At 41.9% G+C, this 7,713-nt stretch overlaps 1 pseudogene; it reads right to left on the bottom strand.

Moving 5' to 3' along the window:
* Positions 1-280: 280 nt before the first annotated feature.
* LOC113610729 (NADH dehydrogenase [ubiquinone] 1 beta subcomplex subunit 1 pseudogene) lies at positions 281-555 on the bottom strand (annotated as a pseudogene).
* Between the last annotated feature and the right edge of the window lie 7,158 nt (positions 556-7,713).

Raw genomic sequence — 7,713 nt, 5'->3', positions numbered from 1 at the left:
GACCAGTCAATCGGTTCCTAGGGCACTGATCCATCAGTGGTACCAACACCACACCACTGTGGCAGATAGACCCTAGGGTGGCTCCAGTTATTGAAGAGTTTATGTTCACGTCTATAATCATCTCCCCTTGAATGTGAGTGAAACCTGTGACTTGCTTCAAACTAATATAAAATAATAGACTATAGTAAAAGTGACAAGACGTTACACCTATCATCATGCTACAGTGCGTGTGTGTGTACGTACAAATATATTCAAGAGTGATTCTCCATTGCTATTTAAAAAAAAATGAACGTGTTTTTATTTCTCTTATGATTTAAAAAAGGTGAACATTCTGTAATTCAGCCACAGCTTTTATTTCCAGGTGACTTCTTCATTGGGTCTCAGTTCTCTTTTATGTAACAGATTCTTGTTGCAGAAGGCAGTTAGCTTTTCACCACTCTGTCTGTCTAGAGGACATTCAAAGACAAATCTAATAGGGACAAGAATATGTACCCAGTGGTCACCCACAATCGGAAGTAAGTTCATCATGAATGCTGCAGCTTCGGACGCAGCAACCACCCCATGACCAAGGGCAGTGGCCTCCATTGCCATTTTTTTTTTTTTTTTTTTTTTTTTTGGGACGCCCGCCCCCCACTGCTGTGGCCTCTCCCGCTGTGGAGCACAGGGTCCGGATGCGCAGGCTCAGTGGCCATGGCTCACGGGCCCAGCCACTCTGCGGCATGTGGGATCCTCCCGGACCAGGGCACGAACCCGCGTCCCCTGCATCGGCAGGCGGACTCTCAATCACTGCGCCACCAGGGAAGCCCTCCATTGCCATTTTTGAATAAGTAAGCTTATTACTTACTAGAGGGACCACGTGACAGGGAACTGGGAGCAGCCTCTAGGACCTGAGAGAGACCGATGGCCAACAGCTAGCAAGAAGGCAGGGAGCTCAGTCCTACAGCCATGAGATGAATATTGCAACAAACTGGGGAAGTGGATCTTACCTTGAAGTGGATCTTACCCCAGCTGAGCCTCTGGTGAGATCCCAGTCCTGGCTGACACCTGGCTTTCCACCTGGAGAGACCATGAAGTAGAGAATCCCATTAAGCTGTGCCTGGATTCTAGCCTACAGAAAACGTGAGATAGTAAATGCGTGCTGTTTAAGCTTCTGAGTGTGTGGTCATTTGTGATGCAGCAATGGAAAACTAATGCAACCATGGAAGATGTGACAAAGATGGAGAAAACTGTATTTGCCAGAGTTCATTCACGGGGAGTAACAAGTATGGCCAGAAGATCTAATGTCATGAGCCACTTAGGTTTGGGGTTAGAATCTTCAGAAGCAGGTTTGTTTATTGTCTTATAAGAAGGGTAGGCCTAGTTACTGAAGGGGCTTTGTTTTGCTGAGTGATCTGTGCAATTTCAAAGTCAGAAGTAAATTACTCAGAACAGTAGAGAAGACCTTGCTTGTTGCCCACCACCCACAGACTTCTCTCCCTTTCCCCTGCAGTGCTCAGACTGTAAATAAATGGATGTAAAACAAATATTTAAAGAACATTATTTCTGAAGGGTGACAATGATTAGTTTCCCTGGGACACCCACATGTTTTGATCTGGCTTTACAGGTGTTGTTAAGGTCACAAGGTACACCCAAAGTCACACCTGAACTGGGTCACCAAGAACTCAGGAGAGCCCACCCAGTTCATGTTGAGGTCCCATTTTCCAGTGGACTGGGGTAGGTGGAGGAAAGCTTATATCTCCAAAGAACAGCCTCGCAGTCTATTCCAAGATTAGGTCTCTGGGAACCTCCCACCTTGTGCTATTTCTCGAGTAGGGGGCTTTCCCTATACACTAACTTTTTCTACTGGGGTATCTGTTTAGGAGCTAAATTGTTTTTTGTTGCCTACAGAAAATGAAAGATACTGAAGCTGATTGGTTTTCCTGAGGCACAGAGTCTCTTTCCCCAAGTAACACTGAATCATTTACTTCCAACAACCCCTTCTCTTAGTCTGTCCAGAGTGAGGTGAAGACTAATAGGCAGAGTTTCCAAGAACAGTTCCTTCTCATCGACCTGAAATTCTTGTTACTTTCATTTGTATTGTTTTATTTTCCAATGCAACAGTAACACATACCTAGAGCAATACAACTCAATCAATACAGACATGAAATGTGAAAGTTCCCGTTTATACCCTGTACTCCCAATGAATCCCACTGCTATGTGTGTACGTACAAGTACACACACTCGAGAAGAGGTTTTATATATAGAATTGGGACCATTATTTATATTTATTGCTCTGCAAATTCTTAATCTCTCAACGAAATGTCTCAGATGTCCCATTGCCAGTTTGTAAAAGCCTACCTCATTCTAATAATAATAATCATCTGTGGATTATTCTGTTTTAAGAATGCATCAATATTTATATCACAATTTCTTTATTGATGAACATTTAGAGTTTTCCCTATTTTTCTCAATACAGAAATAAGAATCTTTATTAATCTTTATACCCATATGCAAATATTTCCTCAGGATGGATTACTTTGTTGAATTGTGGAGTCAATAGGGTACATATATTTTACATTTTGATAGATAGCTGCTAAATGGACCTTTGTGAAGATTTTACCAATATACACTCACTTATTAGAGTGTGAAGATACTTGTTTCCCCACCTGCTTGACCACACTGGATATTATCAACCTTTTAAAATTTTGCCAACATGGGGGAAAAATGAAATCATCAACTTGGCTTCTTCATCCTCGGTCTTTCCTTCTCAAGTTTCCCAACCGGGTGATGAACTTTCCTTTCCTCTCCTCTTCTGCTCCAAAGAGAAGTGGTCTTATATAATTATCATGTATAAATTTATATTTAAATTATATTTACCAGATTTCCTAATTCTGAATCTTTCTTGTATTCTGGGGACTGCATTTTGGTTGCCATATTCTTTTAATTTGCTACTGCATTTGAGGTGGTAACATTTTGTTTAGACGATTTATCATTGTAAGGGAAGTGATTTACAGTCTTCCTTTTTTAGTTATCCTTGCCTGGTTTTTCTATAAAGGTTTTGCTAGGTCAGTAAAATCAACTGGGGGAGTTTTCTATTCTTTTTCGTGCTCTGAAATACCTTACATTACATAGAAATTTTCTGTAGCTAGAATGTTTTATAGAACTTGCTGGTCAAACTTTCTGACCTATGTGACTATAGGGTTGAGCATTTAAAATGGGGACAAAGCCTTTATCCCACAACTGTGGATAAGAACATCTAGAAATATCAAATTAAATTAGTATCCACCCCAACACACTCATACATGGAACTGTAATTTGTCAAGAAAACAACACATAATATCTTTCCAGTTTGGATCCATTAGAAGAAATTGGAGAAGAAACTTCATAAAATTCAGCAAGAGGGAAAAAACAGAAAGGCCTGAAGAGAAATAGCTGAACTGAGCTCACCACCAAGCTTTTTGGATGACATTGACCTCTTTTAATCACAAAAGTAATACAGAACCTCTGTTCAGGTGTGTTGTAGTACAACTCAACTTCTCAGGTCGGTTTAGACTTTTTAAGCATGGCTGACCTTGTCATTAAAAAGTTCTCTTCCCAAAGGACTCACACACTAAGGTATCATTTTACTTTGCAAATATGCAAAGAGTTTAGCACAGGATCTGGTTCATGGTAGGTATTCTCCCAGACTCATAAAAAAATTTCATTTCATCTAAATGTATTCACTTCTGTTCTCATAGAGGGAAAGGTAGCAGGTAATGGTGTTATTTAAATTAGTAGGTGGAAATGAATGCCAGCTGTGTGAACTTCAGATGCAATCAGAACTCCAGAGTCTCAACTAAATCCGGACGTAAAAAAATAAAATAATTTTGTAAAGGCACAGCAAATCCAGTCAGCCAAACCTCATCCTTGGAGAAGGTTGGATTTTCAGTCAGCTTCTATATGAATCTGAAACTCCCCCCCCCCCCCCCCCCCCCGCCACTCCTTGAGATCTGGCAGTGCAGGATCCCAAGATGTGTAGAGCTGGGCAAGCATGACTAACCCTAGGGTTTCAAAAATAATTAATGAATTCATCTTCCACTTGCAAAAATTTCGGCTTTGGCCTTTTGTTCAGAGCAATTCTTACTATATCACACATCAAACAAAATTATTTTCTTTATTTTTACGGATCATTCCATACATTCTTTCCATGTTTTGACACAATCACTGGCAAATACGGGGAGAACTTCATTTTAATTCCATAACCCGGAGAACCATTGTTTTAAGGATGGCTAGGTTAAAATCAGCACGTGGAGACTGGGGTTCCAACATGCCAAACATCTGTTGAATGTGAACATAGTTCAGATGGTTTTAATATAGCTAGATATTTGATATCACATGGAAACACTGTGATCAGAATCCCTGCCTAAAGCTATAGATAGCTACGGATAAACATGTTGTCTGTGACCTCTCCATTGGAAATTATGTATGTGTGTCAGACACCTCTAGTTGTCTACCCGATTTCCGCTCTCCCTTTCTTCCTCACTAGCAGAATGGCAACTCTGGGATACGTCCAGATAAAATACTCATTTTTCCAATTTGCACTGAAGCTAGGGATGGCTATGGGATAGAATTATGGACAATGAGATAAGAACAGAAGTCAGCGAAGGATATATGTATGATAAGTGTTTTAGTTTTCTTCTTTTTCTTTTCATTTGGTTTCTGTTTCCCTTCCCTCTGCTGCATTTTATTTTTCTGCCTGGAACACAGTATTGAGGCTGGAGTTGGAGCAGCCCTCTTTTGATCATGAGGCAACACACATGCTAAAGATGGTGGAGTGGACAGGGAGATGGTTCCTGGTACACTGACTGCCTATATAGGATTATACTTATTATGTGAGAAAAATAACCCCTTATTTGCTTAAGCTGCTAGAGATTATTTACAGTTGTACATAATCTAGATTGGCATTACATAGACTTTCTAAAATTTCTTTCTCTTAAATTTTAATGATCATCTCTCTATTTTAACTCTTTGGCATGGAAGAGTTGGATTCACTTGAAGAATGTAGAGAGAAAGCTCTGACATTGGAATTTTCCTTACATGGAACTTATAGTTGCTTTTAGAGCTAGTGATCCCCATTAGTGTATGTGTGGTCATTTGGAAAAGGAAACAGTATATGTTTATATAACCCATAGGAAAGACAAGATCTAGGTGGCTTCCCAGGTCCTCAGTTGTAGATTTTTTTTTTTTTTTTGCAATACGCGGGCCTCTCACTGCTGTGGCCTCTCCCGTTGCGGAGCACAGGCTCTGGACGCGCAGGCTCAGAGGCCATGGCTCACGGGCCCAGCCACTCGGCGGCATGTGGGATCTTCCCGGACCCGGGCACGAACCCGTGTCCCCTGCATCGGCAGGCAGACTCTCAACCACTGCACCACCCGGCAAGCCCCCCCCTCCACTTGTAGATTTTTGTATGAAAGTAATACTGATTGCACAGATAAATGTGTCTGAAGGGTCCGGGGGTTCCCAGTACATTAGAGCATCACTTCTCATGATCCAATGGCTTCTATGTCCCAGAAGAGGATCCCACAGGTTCAAGAATGGCTAGGAATTACTGATGGTACGCTTGGTATTCTCAGGATTGTCAATACAGCAAACCATTCAATAGAGCACGATTCCAGTAGAATTTGCATGTAGAACATGTCAAGATGAGAAGTTCCCGGAGTCTGGTTGTCCACACTGCACCCCTGACTTTGCTGAGGTTTCAGTTTCCTATTGCTCCCTTGTGAGGGGGGAGTATCCTGCTCTCATTGAGGAGTATTGGTTCTAACACACTGAGAGCCAAACAAGTTAATCTTTTATTGATATAATTGGGACTAGAATTAATGACCATCTACTGAGCAGATTAGGTCTTGACAATTTACGGCCACATTTCTGTTCATACTCGTGTGGAAGAAGGTTAAAATAACAAATTGTTTCTTGTTTTTTAAATTGCAAAAGTAATAAAGAGCATTGCAGCTCAGCCAACCTTCTTGTGAATAGAGTACACCTTTTCTTCTAATCCCCCCACCTCAAATACCAAAAACTCAACTTATTTCCTGGGAGATGATCAGGGTCTCTCACTCCTATTCTTCCTACTTCTATAACTGCTCTTGGGTCCTTCCTCAGTTGTTACTCCCTCTATTTAAACAGAGTGTGTAGGGACAAAGAGGAAAGGAAGTAGTCCATGGAGTCAAACTGCTCAGTCCTGGAGTTGGGTAAGGAATTGCAGAAAGCACTATCAGCTGATAGCCCTGATTCATGGTCCTCTGCACCCTCCCAGCTCATCCATTTCCATGGAAAATTAAAAATTGTTGAGGAGAACAACTTTGAGGGACAGGAGGAATGTTGACAACATTAGTCATAGCTGTGTCTTAACCATGTGGCTTTAACAGAACTACTGTGACAAACACTTCCAAATAGTTTACCATAGGAAAAGAAACCTGCACCCACTAAAAGCAGTTTTGTTTTGATTAGTTGTGTTAAAATATTTAGAGAAAGTAAAAGATGTTTGGAGCCCACAGAAATTTTGACTGAAGCCAAGAGTTTCAGGTGGAAGGCCAAGGAGGAAGCGAGTTAAGGTCACACTGGAAACGGCCATGTGTCTTCATCTGGGTGAGCCTTGGAAGATGAGGAAAGAGACATGGGAGCCCAGCACCATTGGGATCAAGCCCATTAATCTCTTGGCAGAGAAGGCTGTAGAAAGACTACACAGCAGAGTTCTAGAAGGGAGAAAGATTGTGCAAGAGATAAAAGGACAGAGCATGGCCTCTGTGCGAGTCACCAAGACAAGAAAAAGCCTACAGGTTGGGTAGGCGGAGCGAGCAGGAAGGGCTGGCGACTTAACCTTTGGGAGAATGTAGCTGGGTGTACGAGTCCAACGCTCAAGGTGGTAGAAGAAGTGCTGAATGCGCCCCTTTTGTGGCCAGAGAAGTGAAACAGACCTGCTAGAGACACAAACAGAGCCAACCTGTGAGACCAAGTACAAGGAAAAGAATAGGGTTAGATTAAACCATGAGTCGTCCAGCTTTTTCCGTCAAGAGCCAGGCAGTCCACAGTTTGGGCTTTGAGAGCCATGAGGCCCTATCACCAACCGCTCAACACAGCCACTGTGGTGCAAAAGCAGCCAGTAAAGAAAGTTTATTAGAACACAGGTACCCCCGTTTGTTGATTTTCGTCTATGGCACTCGCATTGAAATTTCACACAATCCCATACCCCCAATGATTAAAAGTGTAAAAAGTCTTCTTGGCTCACACGCGGTGCAAAACCAGGTGGTGGGCTGCGATCATGTTTTGCCAATTACTGTGCTAAACAGATAAAGACCCCGCGGGGTGGGGTGTCGGGGGTCGAGGAGGCAGTGAAGGGAGTGGAGGGCTGTGCAAAGGGCAGAAGGAAATGTGTCAGGTAAAGACATCAGAGTCAGGTAGCAATGAATCTTAGTGGCTGGAATATTCATAGCATCTTTGTCGTTGAACAGAAGTATCTTTCTCAATTTTATAAGCATAGAGTAACGTGCAAGTATTTTATTTCTATTTTAAAAGAAGGAACTATATTAAACAAAATTGCATGTGTTTTTTGTTGTCGTTCCTTACTCTCCTAGTTTTTCCATATCTGGAAAATGACAGCTATCAGGTGATGCCATTCCTGGTGGTACGGCCGCTCCCTGGGTTGCTGTCTTAGTAGCATTGTTCCTTAGAAGAATTTTTGTAAAGTTTTAGGAT

The sequence above is a fragment of the Aethalodelphis obliquidens genome, unplaced genomic scaffold, assembly GCF_003676395.1.
Source record: "Aethalodelphis obliquidens isolate GAN/ISIS:26980383/991018 unplaced genomic scaffold, ASM367639v1 scaffold65, whole genome shotgun sequence".
Taxonomy (NCBI): Eukaryota; Metazoa; Chordata; class Mammalia; order Artiodactyla; family Delphinidae; genus Aethalodelphis; species Aethalodelphis obliquidens.
Note: the sequence above shows the minus strand (reverse complement) of the source record. Positions and strands in the feature narration are given on the sequence as shown.